Raw genomic sequence first — 13,808 nt, 5'->3', positions numbered from 1 at the left:
GTAGAGATAATCTTCCTCTCCAGACTGAAACTAGAGAGGAACTTTTCCAATTATAGGATGAACTATTAATCCTCCTCACTTCATTAGGACTTAAAATAAGTCCTAAAAAGATACAAATTATGAAGTCTCAGGTGGTAACCCACAGAAAACACAAAATTGAAAAGAAATGCATTGAATCCATTGTGTAGTCATCTGTCCCTCAAGATGTGAAGTCTCTATGGTCTTTTTTTGGGATTAGTGGGCTATTATAGAAATCAACTTGATCGTTTTGCTTTCAAATTATCTCCATTGTCAGATATTTTGAAGATTTGACAGTGGAATGAACAGCACACATATACTGTTTCAGAATTAAAAAAGGTTTTAGCCACAGCTCCAGCACTGCAAGTGCCAGATCCAGAACTTTTTGCACTAGGGGTCACTGCAACACATTCACTACTTGTTGCAGTATTTTTGCAGGATCACAACAGGGGACTGGGACTAGTGGTTTATGCTTCTTAGAAATTCTGCCTGCCAACAACAATGTGAATGGTTTAACAGCTTGTGGGTGTGAATATCTGGTTGGAAGCCATTAGATCTCAGATAGTCATAGAGATGTACAACACAGAATCAGACCCTTCAGTCCAACTCATCCATGCCATCCAGATATCCTAAATTGATCGAGTTCCATTTGCCAGCATTTGGTCCATATCTCTCTAAATCCTTCCTATTCATGTACTCATTCAGATATCTTTTAAATGTTGTAATTATACCAGAGTCCATCCTCTGACAGCTCATTTCATACACGCACCACCCTCTGCGTGAAAAAGTTGCCTCTTAGGTCCCTTTTATATCCTTCCCCATTCACCTTCAACCTATGCCCTCTACTTTTGGATTCCCCTACACTGCGAAAAAGACCTTGACTATTCACCTTATCTATGCACCTCTCGATTTTACAAACCTCTGTTTGTTAATGACTTTTCATGATCCCTTTTTGACATTTAATTCCCTGTTTAAGCTTTTTCCTACTTTCCTTATATGCATCAATGGCTTTGTCAGTTCCCATCCTGCTTAACGTTGCACATGCTTCCTTTTTCTTTTTGACCAAGGTCATAACATCCCTGGTCTTCCAAGGTTACCTAACTTGCCATAGCTATCCTCCATTCTCACAGGAACGATGCACTCCTGAACACTTATCAACTGCCGTTTGAAATACTCCCACATGTCCGATGTGGATTTACCCTCAAACAACTGCCACCAATCAAAATTGCCCAGTTCCTGCCTAATATTGTTGTAGTTCGCCTTACCTCAGTTTAACACCTTCACCTGAGGACTGCTGTTATACTTATCCATGAGTGTCTTAAAATTCAGGTATTATGGTCACTACTCTCGAAATGCTCCCCTACTAAAATTTCACTCACCTAGCCACGCTCATTTCCCAAAATCAGGTCCATCCTTCTGGATTAAAAGTCTAGCCATACTACCGCCAGGCCATCGCCTCACCAAAATATCTGCATATCATACTCCAGATGTGGTGTCACTGAAGCCCTGTACAGCTGCAGAAAGACATTCTTGCTCCTGAATTCAAAACCTCTTGCAAGGAATGTCAACTACAATTTGCCTTCCGAACTGCATGCTGTGTCTGCTCCAAATACTGGCGTACAAGGACACAGAGCTGCCTCTGTCCATCAACAGTTCCAAATCTATGCCATTTAAACAAAGCCGCCATTCTGCTTTTTCGAATGAACTGATTAAATTCACACTTATCCACTTTATACCACCCACGTCATGCATTTAACCAATCAGTGATCATGTATAAATCATCTTGAATCCTCTTTACTTCCTCATCACTTCACAATTCCTCCTAGTTCTGTGTTATTGGCGAACTTGGAAAATTACATATGATTCTCCCATCCAAATTGTTACATATATATTGTCAATAGCTGAGGCCCAAACACTGATCCCTGTAGTACCCCATTAATCACTGACGTCCACTCTGAAGAAAGCTATGTCTTATAACTCTGTTTCCAATCTGTTACCCAATTCTTAAACCATGCCAGTATTTTACCACCAATCTCATGTGCTTTAAAATTGCATAAACCTTTCACACAGGACTTAATCAAAGGATTTCTGAAAATCCAAAAACATAACATCTCTGCTTCTCCTTATCTATTCAACTAGTTACATCCTCAAAAGGCTCCAGTATGTTTCTTAAATATGATTTCCCTTTCATAAATCCATGTTAATTTTATCTCATCTCGTTGATAATTTGCTAAGTGTCCTGTTATCCTGATGTTTATAAGAAACCCTCGCATCTTACCTACTACAGAAGACACTCTAATCAGTCTGTCTCTTTCTTCCTCTCTTCCGCTTTTGTTATCTTGCAATTTGTTATGACTTCTCCAGAATTTGGAAGATGTCAAACAACACATCCATGACCATTCATCATATAAATTATCAAGCCCTAGGAATTTATCATCTTTCAGTCCCATTGATTTCTCCAGAACTACTTAGGTTTATTGCTTTACTTTCAGTCCTCCTTCTTAATAGACCCTTCCTTCCCTTGCATTGCTGGGATGCCATTTGTGTCTTCTTCTGCGAAGACAGAACTGAAATATTTTATTACAAGAAGAACAAAAATAAATAACAGTTTGAAAGATCATAACACAAACATTGAAATGAAGTTTCAAACTATTTCCCAACTTGCCCATTAGAAACATTCAAGTCCGGAGAAATTCTGCTCCTGCCACAACTCTAAGTACCTACTTAATTGACTCATCTAGTTTCCCTTTCTTGAATTGGAAGCAATTTTACAATGCAGCTTCAGGTTTGATTGCATGAACCTTTCACAATTCTAATGTCTAAACATTTTCAATTCTGACAACATCGAGATTTTTAACCCAAACTCTCCTGGAGAGGAACAGTTCACAAACTAGCAACAATACACTGCTACCTCACTAACTGGCTTCCTCTGATGCGCCAATGGGCCAAGGATTGGCAGATGGAGTTTTATTCAGATAAATATGAGGTGTTGCATTTTGTTAAGGCAAACCAGTGCAGAACTTACACAGTTAATGGTAGGACCCTGGGAGGGCTTTCAAACAGAAACACCTAGGGGTGCAGATGCACAGATCCTTGAAAGTGGACTAACAGGTAGACAGGATGGTGAAGAAGACATTTGGCATGCTTGCCTTCATTGGTCAGTGCACTGAGTATAGGAGTTGGGATGTCATGCTACAGCTGTACAGGACATTGGTGAGGCCACTTTTAGAATATTGTGTTCAATTCTGGTCTCCTTGCTGCAATAGGAAAGATGTTGTTAAAATTGAAAGGATTCGGGAAAGATTTACAAGGTTGTTGCCAGGATTGGAAGGTTTGAGCGACAGGGAGAGGCTGAATAGGCTGGGGCTTTTGTTCCTGGAGCATCAGAGACTGAGGGGTAACCTTAAAGAAGTTTATAAAATCATGAGGGCATGGTTAGGGTAAAAAGCCAAGTTCATAGTGTCATGGAGCCATACAATATGGAAACAGATACTTTGGTCCAACCACACCGACCATTTCCCAAACTGAACTAGTCCTGCCTGCCTGCACTTGGCCCATACCCCTCCAAACCTTTCTGAAATATGAACTTATCCAACCATCTTTTAAACATCGTAACTGTAACTGCATCCACCACTTTTTCTAGCAGTTTCATTCCACACACAAACCACTCACGGTGTAAAAAAGTTGCCCTTCATCTCCTTTCTAAATCTTTCTCCTCTCACCTTAAAAATTTGCCCCTTAGTTTTGAACGCCCCCACCCTAGGAAAAGACCCTTGTCATTCACCTTATTAATGCCTCTCATGATTTTATAAACACCTATAAGGTCATTCCTCAGCTTCCAACGTTCCAGGGAAAATAGCCCCAGCCTGTTCAGCCTCTGCCCATAGCTCAAACCCTCTAATCCTGGCAACATCCTTGTAAATCTTTTGTAGGTTTTTTTCCCCAGGGTGGGGGAGTCTGAAACTACAGGGCATAATTTTAAGGTGAGGGGGGCAAGATTCAAAAGGGACCTGAGGGATAACTTTTTCACACAGAGGGTGGTGTGTGAATGGAATGAGCTGCAGAAGGAAGTGGTGGAGGTGGGTATAATTACAACATTTAAAAGGCATCTGGATGGGTACATGAATAGTAAGGATTTAGACAGAAATGGGCCAAATGCTGGCAAATGGGACTAGTTCAGTTTAGGATATCTGGTTGGCGCAGATGAGTTGAACCGAAAGGTCTGTTTCCATGCTGTATAACTCTTGTGACTCTCTGAACGGAACTGAACTAAAACCTGCCAGGAGAGAAACTGTTCTCTTCTCAACCCCACAAAACAGATCCTAGACTCACTACTGAATTAGACTCTTAATTCAACTCAACTAAAACTCTGGTAGGTTCTGAACTGAACTGAAAACAAAACTAATTAATTAAAACTAACTAATTAATTTGGTTGTAGACATGCTTGCCGAGCCAGTGGGTTTGGTCGCAAACATTTCATCACCCTGCTGGGTAACATCGTCAGTGCACATCGGTGAAGGGTCAGTGTTCTGTCCCGCTTGTTACTTATATGCCTCAGTTCGTTGGTACCACTTCCAGTTCTGTTTCTCAGTGGTTTGTATACCGGGTCTAATTCAATGTGCTTGTTGATGGAGTTCCAGTTGGAATATCAGGCCTCCAGGAATTCCCTGGCGTGTTTCTGTTTGGCTTGTGCGATTATGGCTGTGTTGTCCCAGTCCAATTCATGTCCCTCATTGTCCTCATTACGAGGCACACCAACATATAAGCTTGCCAAAGAACTACAACAGAAATTGAATTACTTAGTGGACAACACAACCAATTCAATCCACTCATCCCAAGAATTCCTCAACATCATCGAGGACACCAGGACAGAAGAGGACGAGATGATGATATCCTTCAAGGTAACAGCATAAACATCCATAAACATCGACCGAGTCAAAGAAACAATTGCCACACTACTGGACAAATCAAGTAGGCAGGCACCCCAGGACACCAACAACATCAATAAGGACACCACCATGAAACTACTAGATCTGTGCCTCACAACCCACTTCACCTTCAACGATGGCATAGGTAAACAAATCAACAGAACACCAATGGGATCCCCAATATCCGGACTGATTGTAGAAGCAGTAATGCAAAAGTCAGAACAGACAGCACTCCCCGCCATACAACCGAACCTTTGGGTCCGATATGTCGATGGCACCTTCGTGATTATCAAATGCACAAAACTAGAAGAAATCCACCAACAAAAAAACAACATCCTCACCAGGATAAAATTCACAAAAGAAGAAGAGAACAACTACTGACTGTCCTTCCTGTATACAATAGTAGAATGCAAAAACATTGGGAAACTCCAGACTAGCATATATAGAAAGACCACATATACAGACCCAGATACTCAATTACACTAGCAATGAGCCACAACACATTGCAGCAACCCAGAACTACGCAAAACAGAACAGAAGCACCTATACGGAGTCTTCCAAAGGAATGAATACCCGAAAAGGACAATCCGCCGTTACGTCTGACACAGACCACAACAGAAAGACATAACACAACCAGGCTCACTCATCACTCTACCATACATCAAGGACATTTCATAGGTGGCCACAAGACTACCCAGACCCCAAGGTACCAGGGTAGCCCACAAACCAGCAACCACCCAACGACAGCTACTGACAAACATAAAGGATCCCATACCCAAAACTAGCAAAAGCGGTGTTATATACAAAATACCATGCAAGGACTGTGAGAAACACTACATAGGCCAAACCAGAAGAAAATTGACTAAATGGATACATGAACACCAACTAGCCACCAAGAGACATGACCAATTCTCACTTGTCTCACTACACATGGAGAAAGAGGGACACAAATTCGACTGGGACAACACAGCTATAATCGCACAAGCCAAACAGAGACACACCAGGGAACTCTTGGAGGCCTAGTATTCCAACCAGAACTCCATCAACAAACACACTGAAATTGAGAAACAGAACTGGAAGTGGTACCATACAGCCCAACAAACTGAGGCATATAAATAACAAGCAGAACAGAACACCAACGCTTCACTGGAGGTGCACTGACGATGTTGCCTAGCAGGGTGACGAAACATTTCCAACCAAACCCACCGGCTCAGCGAACATGTCTAGAACCTCATCTGCAACCTGAGCTACAAATCTTCTCGAAAATTTTAAACGGCTTAATGTGTTTATATTGTCTGTCATGTAAAAGTATAATCATCTTAGTCCATTAGCATTACTCCATCAATATTCCAGGGGTTCTCCCATGTCCTTGATGCCAAATTAGAAATGCAACATGTAGATCCCTGCTCCAGAATAACTTTCTGACTTTTATTTTAAAAATCCAGTTGGATTAACCATGTGCCTCTCTTTTAAACAATCAAAATTCCAAAACTGACAATATTTTACACACTTTCTTCCAATGGTATTGCCACAAGAATCATTAGGAAAACGAAGATATCTCTTGTTGGTGATGGTTATTACCTGGCACTTTAGAGTCACAGAACATGCTGAAAAGACACTCTATATAGGAGCAGCATTGGACTCAGTAATTGGGAGAAGCTTGTTGTCTGTCATTCAAATTAGCAACAACTTGTCCATCATACTGCATCACACTTTTGAGTCACAAGATCTTAATGATGAGGCAGAGGAGATTTGATTGATTTGATTTATTCTCAGGTGTACCTAAGTACAGTGAAAAGTTTTGTTTGCCAGCAGCACAGGCAGATCACAGTAAGCAAGGACATATATACTGTAAGGAAAAAAAAGGATGCAAATCCTGCTGTCCTGATCTCAGTGCCTCATTAGGCACCCAGGTTTTGTGCCCAAGGATTAGTCACAGGAGGAGACTGGGCAGAAAGCAGCCTCCCTGGAATAGAGTCATTCCCAAAAAGAAGGAACAGCTGACAAAGGCCAAAAGGCATGAACACTGCCCAGGTCACACTGCATGGATACATGGCCTACCTCAGTATCTGAAGAATTCATTATTTATGATGTTCAGAGTTAGGCTATTAAGGTGCAGTTTGGAGACCACAATGGCTAACGTTCCAGTACTTTCCAAAACAGTGCAGTGTGATGATAAGATGCTCAAATGGATCAAAACCTGAGACAATTTGTTGAAGGAAGTAGTTTCTCAGAGAATCTTTTTTCCGCTCAGTGTTTTGTTCTCGAAGACTTTCTCCAACTCACGCTCGCGTGCACCACGCGGTCATTGGTTTCGAAAATAAAGGCGGCAACAAGTCAACCCACGCGCACACATGGTGCGGCGACTGTAAGGAAACACGCATGCGTAGTAACGGCATACCGACGGTTGAACGCATGCGTAGGGAGGTTGTTGACTTGCCGAGCTGGCTGTTGATGTAGGAATGGGCCGAGCCGGCTGGCCGGCAGTCGGCACATGCGTGATCGTGACTTGCTCCATCTTTGGGAAGGGGCGGGAGACCGCGCATGCGCAATGGGTGCTAGTCTGCTGAGTACATTGGCCCAAAGCCCTAACATAAGAACTAGGAGCAGGAGTAGGCCATCTGGCCCCTCGGGCCTGCCCCACCATTTAATAAGATCATGGCTGATCTTTTTGAGACTCAGCTCCACTTACCCACCCACTCACCATAACCCTTAATTCCTTTACTGTTCAAACATTTATCTAGCCTTGCCTTAAAAACATTCAGTGAGGTTGCTTCACTGGGCAGGGAATTCCACAGATTCACAACCCTTTGGGTGAAGAAGTTCCTCCTGACCTCAGTCCTATATCTGCTTCCCTTTATTTTGAGGCGATGCCCTCTAGTCCTAGTTTCACCTGCTAGCGGAAACAACCTCCCTGCCTCCATCTTATCTATTCCCTTCATAATCTTATATGTTTCTATAAGATCTCCCCTCATTCTTCTGAATTCCAATGAGTATAATCTCAGTCTACTCAGTCTTTCCTCATAATCCAACCCTCGCAACTCTGGAATCAACCAAGTGAATCTCCTCTGCACCCCCTCCAGTGCTAGTATATCCCTTCTCAAGTAAGGAGACCAAAACTGCACACAGTACTCCAGGTATGGCCTCACCAGGACCCTATACAGCTGCAGCATAGCCTCCCTGTTTTTAAACTCCATCCCTCGAGCAATGGCAGACAAAATTCCATTTGCCTTTTTAATCACCTGCTGCACCTGCAATCCTACTTTTAGCGATTCATGCACAAGGACACCCAAGTCCCTCTGCACAGCAGCGTGCTACAATTTTTTACCATTTAAAACATAGTCCATTTTGCTGTTATTCCTACCAAAATGGATGACCTCACACTTATCAACATTGTACTCCATCTGCCAGACCTTTTCCCACTCACTTAGACTACCTATATCCCTCTGCTGACTTTCAGTGTCTTCTGCACACTTTGCTCTACCACTCACCTTAGTGTCATCTGCAAATTTTGACACACCACACTTAGTCCCCAACTCCAAGTCATCTATGTAAATTGCAAACAATTTCGGTCCCAACACTGATCCCTGAGGCACACCACGAGCCACTGACCGCCAACCAGAAAAACACCCACTTACCCCCACTCTTTGCTTTCTACTGGTCAACCAATCCTCTATCCATGCCAATACATTACCTGTAATACCGTGCAACTTTATCTTATGTAGCAGCCTTTGGTGTGGCACCTTGTCAAATGCCTTCTAGAAATCCAGATACACCACATCCACAGGTTCCCCATTGTCCACCATGCAAGTAATGTCCTCAAAGAATTCCACCAAATTAGTTAAACATGAACTACCCTTCATGAACCCATGCTGGGTGTTCCCAATGGGACAATTTATATCCAGATGTCTTGCTATTTCTTCCTTAATGATAGATTCAAGCATTTTCCCCACTACCGCAGTTAAGCAAACTGCCTATAGTTACCTGCTTTTTGTCTACTTCCTTTTTTAAACAGTGACGTCACATTGGCTGTTTTCCAATCTGCGGGAACCACCCCAGAGTCCATGAATTTAGGTAAATAATTACTAGTGCATTTGCTATTTCCCCCATCACCTCTTTTAGTATCCTGGGATGCATTTCATCTGGGCCAGGAGACTTGTCTACCTTTAGTCCCATTAGCTTGCCCAGCACTGCCTCCTTAGTGATAATGATAATTTCTAGGTCCTCACCTGCTATAACCTTCTTGCCATCAGTTTTCGGCGTGTTATTTGTGTCTTCCACTGTGAAGACCAGCACAAAATATCTGTTTAATGCCATGGCTATTTCCTCATTCCCAGTTATTAAATTGGCCTTCTCATCCTCTAAAGGACCAATGTTTACCTTCGCCACACTTTTACGATTTACATATTTATAGAAACTTTTGGTACATGTTTTTATATTCTGAGCTAGTTTACTCTCGTAATCTATCTTACTTTTGTTTATAACTTTTTTTGTGGCTTTTTGTTGGCCTTTAAAGATTTCCCAGTCTACTAGTTTCCCACTAATCTTTGCTTTTTTTATATGTGTTTTTTTTTTCAATCTGATACTTTCCTTTACTTCCTTAGACGTCCATAGCTGACTATCTCTTTTCCTACAGTTCTTCCTTATCACTGGAATATACTTCTGCTGAGCAATGTGAAAAATCATTTTGAAAGTCTTCCACTGTTCCTCAATTGACCCACCATAAAGTTTTTTCTTCCATTCTACTTTAGCTTACTCCTCCCTCATTCCTTCATAGTCTCCTTTGTTTGAGCACAGGACATTGGTACTGGATTTAACCTTCTCACACTCCATCTGTATTTTAAATTCGACCATACTGTGATCGCTCCTTCCAAGAGGATCCCTAAACAGTTCCTAAATCAGAAGGGAAACCTTTCAAGATTATGAAATATGCAAGAATAATCAATTGCTGTATTTTCTTCCAAACCCAAATAGAGATTGAGAGTTTGTTCATCTGATGATTTGGTTTGGCTGAAGATTGGCACTGAATCTTTCAAAAATTACATAGAAGATTGGATTGCTGTTCCCAGCTGTTAAATGGATCCAATTCTCGAACTCCTGCCACAAAAGAATCTCACTGACTGTCTCTTCATTACCTGTGTTCTGGAAACTATCGAAATTTTACTTGTGTTTCTACTTAAATTTCTCAAATACCTCTGCCTTGTCAGCCTCTTCAATCCTTCCTTGGATGTAGGTTCGATATTGTGCCAAAAAACATTATACTCAGCCTTCCTTCTGGCACTCATGTGGGTCATTTTTCAAATCACCAGTAAAATATATTTTAAATGTTTTTGCTTTACTCACAGACATGCACTGGAGCTATGGTATGTCAATGTATTGTGTGTGCATGATCACACTTCTAGATTCAGGCAGTAAGAACTGTACCTTGTTTATTCAGCAGACCTTTTGCAGGGGAGAAACAGATTGCACCAGACCCATTCACATTGGTCTTCTTGCAATGTGCTTATCAAAGCGTAGCTGTGAAGATGTTCAATACTAAAACCCGTCACTTATACATTACTTTAGTTCCTTGATTTAATATATAAATACGTGTGCGTGCAAAATATATAACAGTGACTGTTCTGGGTGTTTGAAAGAGTGCAACATGGATAAGTTAGGAGGGTTAATCCCTCTCCCCAGCTCTTTCCCCATTGCCCTGTAAACTGATTACCTTCACGTTTGGGTCCAATTGTCTTTCCTCTGCTTTCTGAGAGTGAAGCAGCAAAACAAATTAGGCAAGAAGTGAAGAGATGACAGTAACAGTTTATATCTGTGAGTTACTCAATATTGCACGAGAGTAAAATTGCATCATGACTTTGCAAGGAGGTGCCTAAATCTATGGGTAAACATTTAATGAACTTACTGATAATTAAACAATTTAAACAGGAAAATTGGCAACTTTGAGTAACTTGATTAAATTTCTAACATTTGTGACCACCCCAGCATGGTTGGGCTTGCAAATCAGTGCACTTTTCTAAGTGGGCCTGCCCCAGGCAGTCTGAATGACCACATCTCCAGAAGGTGTCACCGATTTGATTAGGTTCAGCACTGGGGTTTGGGATTTGATGTTGGGGTTTGGAGTTTGACACTGTGGTTTGGGATTTGACACTGAGGTTTGGGATTTGACACTGGAGTTTGGGATGTGACACTGGAGTTTGGGATTTGGCACTGGAGTTTGGGATTTGACACTGGGGTTTGGGGTTTGACACTGGGGTTTGGGATTTTACACTGAGGTTTGGGATTTGACACTGGAATTTGGGATTTGACACTGAGGTTTGGGATTTGACACTGAGGTTTGGGATTTGACACTGAGGTTTGGAGTTTGACCACTTTTGCCCTTTTCACCTGACTTAGGCTTTTTCCTGATGAAAAATCTCGAGGTGCTTGACACCAGCCTAAATGCTCGTCCTCCACTTGAGACAGTCTTAGGCTAGTGATTTCCAGGTGTCTGTGGGAATGTTGCACTTCACCAATGAGGCTTCGAAGGTATCACTGAAACTCTTCCCCTGTCCCCACCTGGGGCTTGCCTGCCGTTTCGAAGCTGGGAGGAGAGCACCTACTTGGGGAGTCTCATGTTGGTCATGTGGACGACATGCCCAGCTCATCGTGGCCGATCAAGGGTGATCAGTACCTTGTTGCTGGGGATATTGGCCTGGTCAAGGACGCCTCTGTTGGTGCATCTTTCTTCCCAAGAGATTCCAAGTGGATGTTTTATAGAGCTGGGGTGGCTCCTACCCTCCTACATGGCTGTGAGACATGGAAATTCTACAGCAGACAGGTCAAGGCACTGAAGCAGTACCATCAACACTGCCTGCGCAAGATCCTGTAGCAATTCAAGCAGACAGTTCACCACCAACTTCTCAAGGGCACGACAATAAATGCAGGCCCAGCCAGCAATGCCCATGTCCATTGAATGAGTAAGAAAAAGAGTGGATTAAGGAATATTATGAGTTTTCCTGCTGATATATGTCTGCCTCCACCAGCAACGCTCAGTAGCAGCAGTGTGTACTATGTGCAAGATGCACTGCAGAAATTCACCAAAGATCCTCAGACAGTACCTTCCAAACCCACGACCACTTCCATCTAGAAGGACAAAGGCAGCAGATACATGGGAACGCCACCCCCTGCAAGGTCCCCTCCAAGCCACTCCCCATCCTGACTTGGAAATATATCGCCCACAGGACATGAACTGCAGAGGTTTGAGAAGGCAGCTCATCACCAAATTGGGAGGCAAGTGGTATAATCGCTGGACTGTTAATCCAGAGAGCCAGATAATGTTCTGGGGAGCCTGGTTCGAATCCCGCCACGGCAGATGGTGGAATTTGAATTCAATAAATATCTGGAATTAACAGTCTAATGATGACTGTGAATCCATTGTTGATTGTTGGGAAAACCCATCTGGTTCACTAATGTCCTTTAGGGAAGGAAACTGCCATCCTTACCTGGTCTGGCCTACATGTGGCTCCAGACCCACAGCAATGGGGTTGACTCTTAACTGCCCTCTGGGCAATTAGGGATGGGTAATAAATGCTGCCTAGCCAGTGATGCCTTTATCCCGTGAATGAATAATGAAAAAAAAATCTTCTCAAAGGCACTAAGGACAAGCAACAAATGATTTGAGTCAATACAGCATCAAGCTGGAGGAACAGAGCCGGCCAAGCAGCATCAGAGGAGCGGGAAAGTCGATGTTTCAGGTCGAGACCCTTCTTCAGTACTGGGGAGGGGGAAGGAAGCTCAGAAATAAATAAAGGGAGGAGGATTGAGGCTGGGGAAGGTAGGTGGGATGGTGATAGGTGGATGCAGTTAGGGGGTGGTGAGGATTGATCAGTTGGAAGGGTGGGGTGGATAGGTGGGAAAGAAGATAGACAGGTAGTGTCAGGTCAAGGAGGTGGAGATGAGAGGGAGGGTTAGACGTGGGATGAGGCCTGGGGTGGGGAAATTTTAAAACTGGAGAATTCTATTGGAGGCCATCAGGCTGTAGTCTCCTGAGACAGAATATGAGGCATTGTTCCTCCAGTTTCCGGTGGCGTCACTGTGACACTGGAGGAGGCCCAGGATGGACATGTCACCCGGGGAGTGGGAGGGCTGTTAAAATAGTTCACGACCAGAAGGTGTTGTTGATTATAGTGTACAGAGCACAGATGCTCTGCGAATCAGTCACCGAGACTGCGCTTGGGCTCACTGATGTAGAGGAGGCCACATCGGGAGCAACGGCTACAGTAGACCTGGTTGGCGGATGTACAGGTGAACCCCTGTCAAATATGAAAAGTTTGTCTTGGGCCTTGGATGGAGGTGAGGTGGGGTATGTATGGGCAGGTGTAGCACTTCCTGTGGTTGCAGGGAGAGGTACCAGGGGCGGTGGGGCGAGTGGGGAGTGTGGAGTGGACAAGGGAGTCACGGAGTGAGCAGTCCCTATGGAAGGCAAATAGGCGTGGGGAGGGAAATATCCCTTTGGTGGTGGGGTCGGATTGTAGGTGGCCGAAGTGGCGGAGGATGATGCGCTGGATGTGAAGGTTGGTGGGGTTGTATGTGAGGACCAGGGGTCTCCGTCCTTACTTTTGTTGAGGGGAGGGGGTTTGAGAGCCGAAGTGTAAGAAATATAAGAGACGCAGTTGAGGGTATTGTGGATCAACGGAAGGCGGATGTTGTGGTCCTTGAAGTAGGAGGATATCTGGGATGTCCGGCAGTTGAACACTACATCTTGAGAGCAGATGTAGCAGAGGCAGAGGAATTGGGAATAATGGATCGCATTCTTGCGGGAGAGTGAGTGAGAGGAGGTGAAGTCCAGGTAACAATGGGAGTTGGTGGGTTTGAAATAGATGT

General features: G+C 43.4%; 1 protein-coding gene across 1 annotated transcript in view; it reads right to left on the bottom strand.

Moving 5' to 3' along the window:
- LOC125482226 overlaps positions 1-7,052 on the bottom strand; it is a 148,902-nt gene extending 141,850 nt beyond the window's left edge. Inside the window, exon 1 of the mRNA XM_048594250.1 lies at positions 7,008-7,052. The gene's annotated coding sequence lies outside the window, so the exon portion shown is untranslated. The remainder of the gene's footprint in view (positions 1-7,007) is intronic.
- Positions 7,053-13,808: the final 6,756 nt, after the last annotated feature.

Source organism: Rhincodon typus, chromosome 3 (assembly GCF_021869965.1).
Source record: "Rhincodon typus isolate 14 chromosome 3, sRhiTyp1.1, whole genome shotgun sequence".
Taxonomy (NCBI): domain Eukaryota; kingdom Metazoa; phylum Chordata; class Chondrichthyes; order Orectolobiformes; family Rhincodontidae; genus Rhincodon; species Rhincodon typus.
The sequence above is the reverse complement of the archived record's forward strand: the minus strand, read 5'-3'. Positions and strand labels throughout refer to the sequence as shown.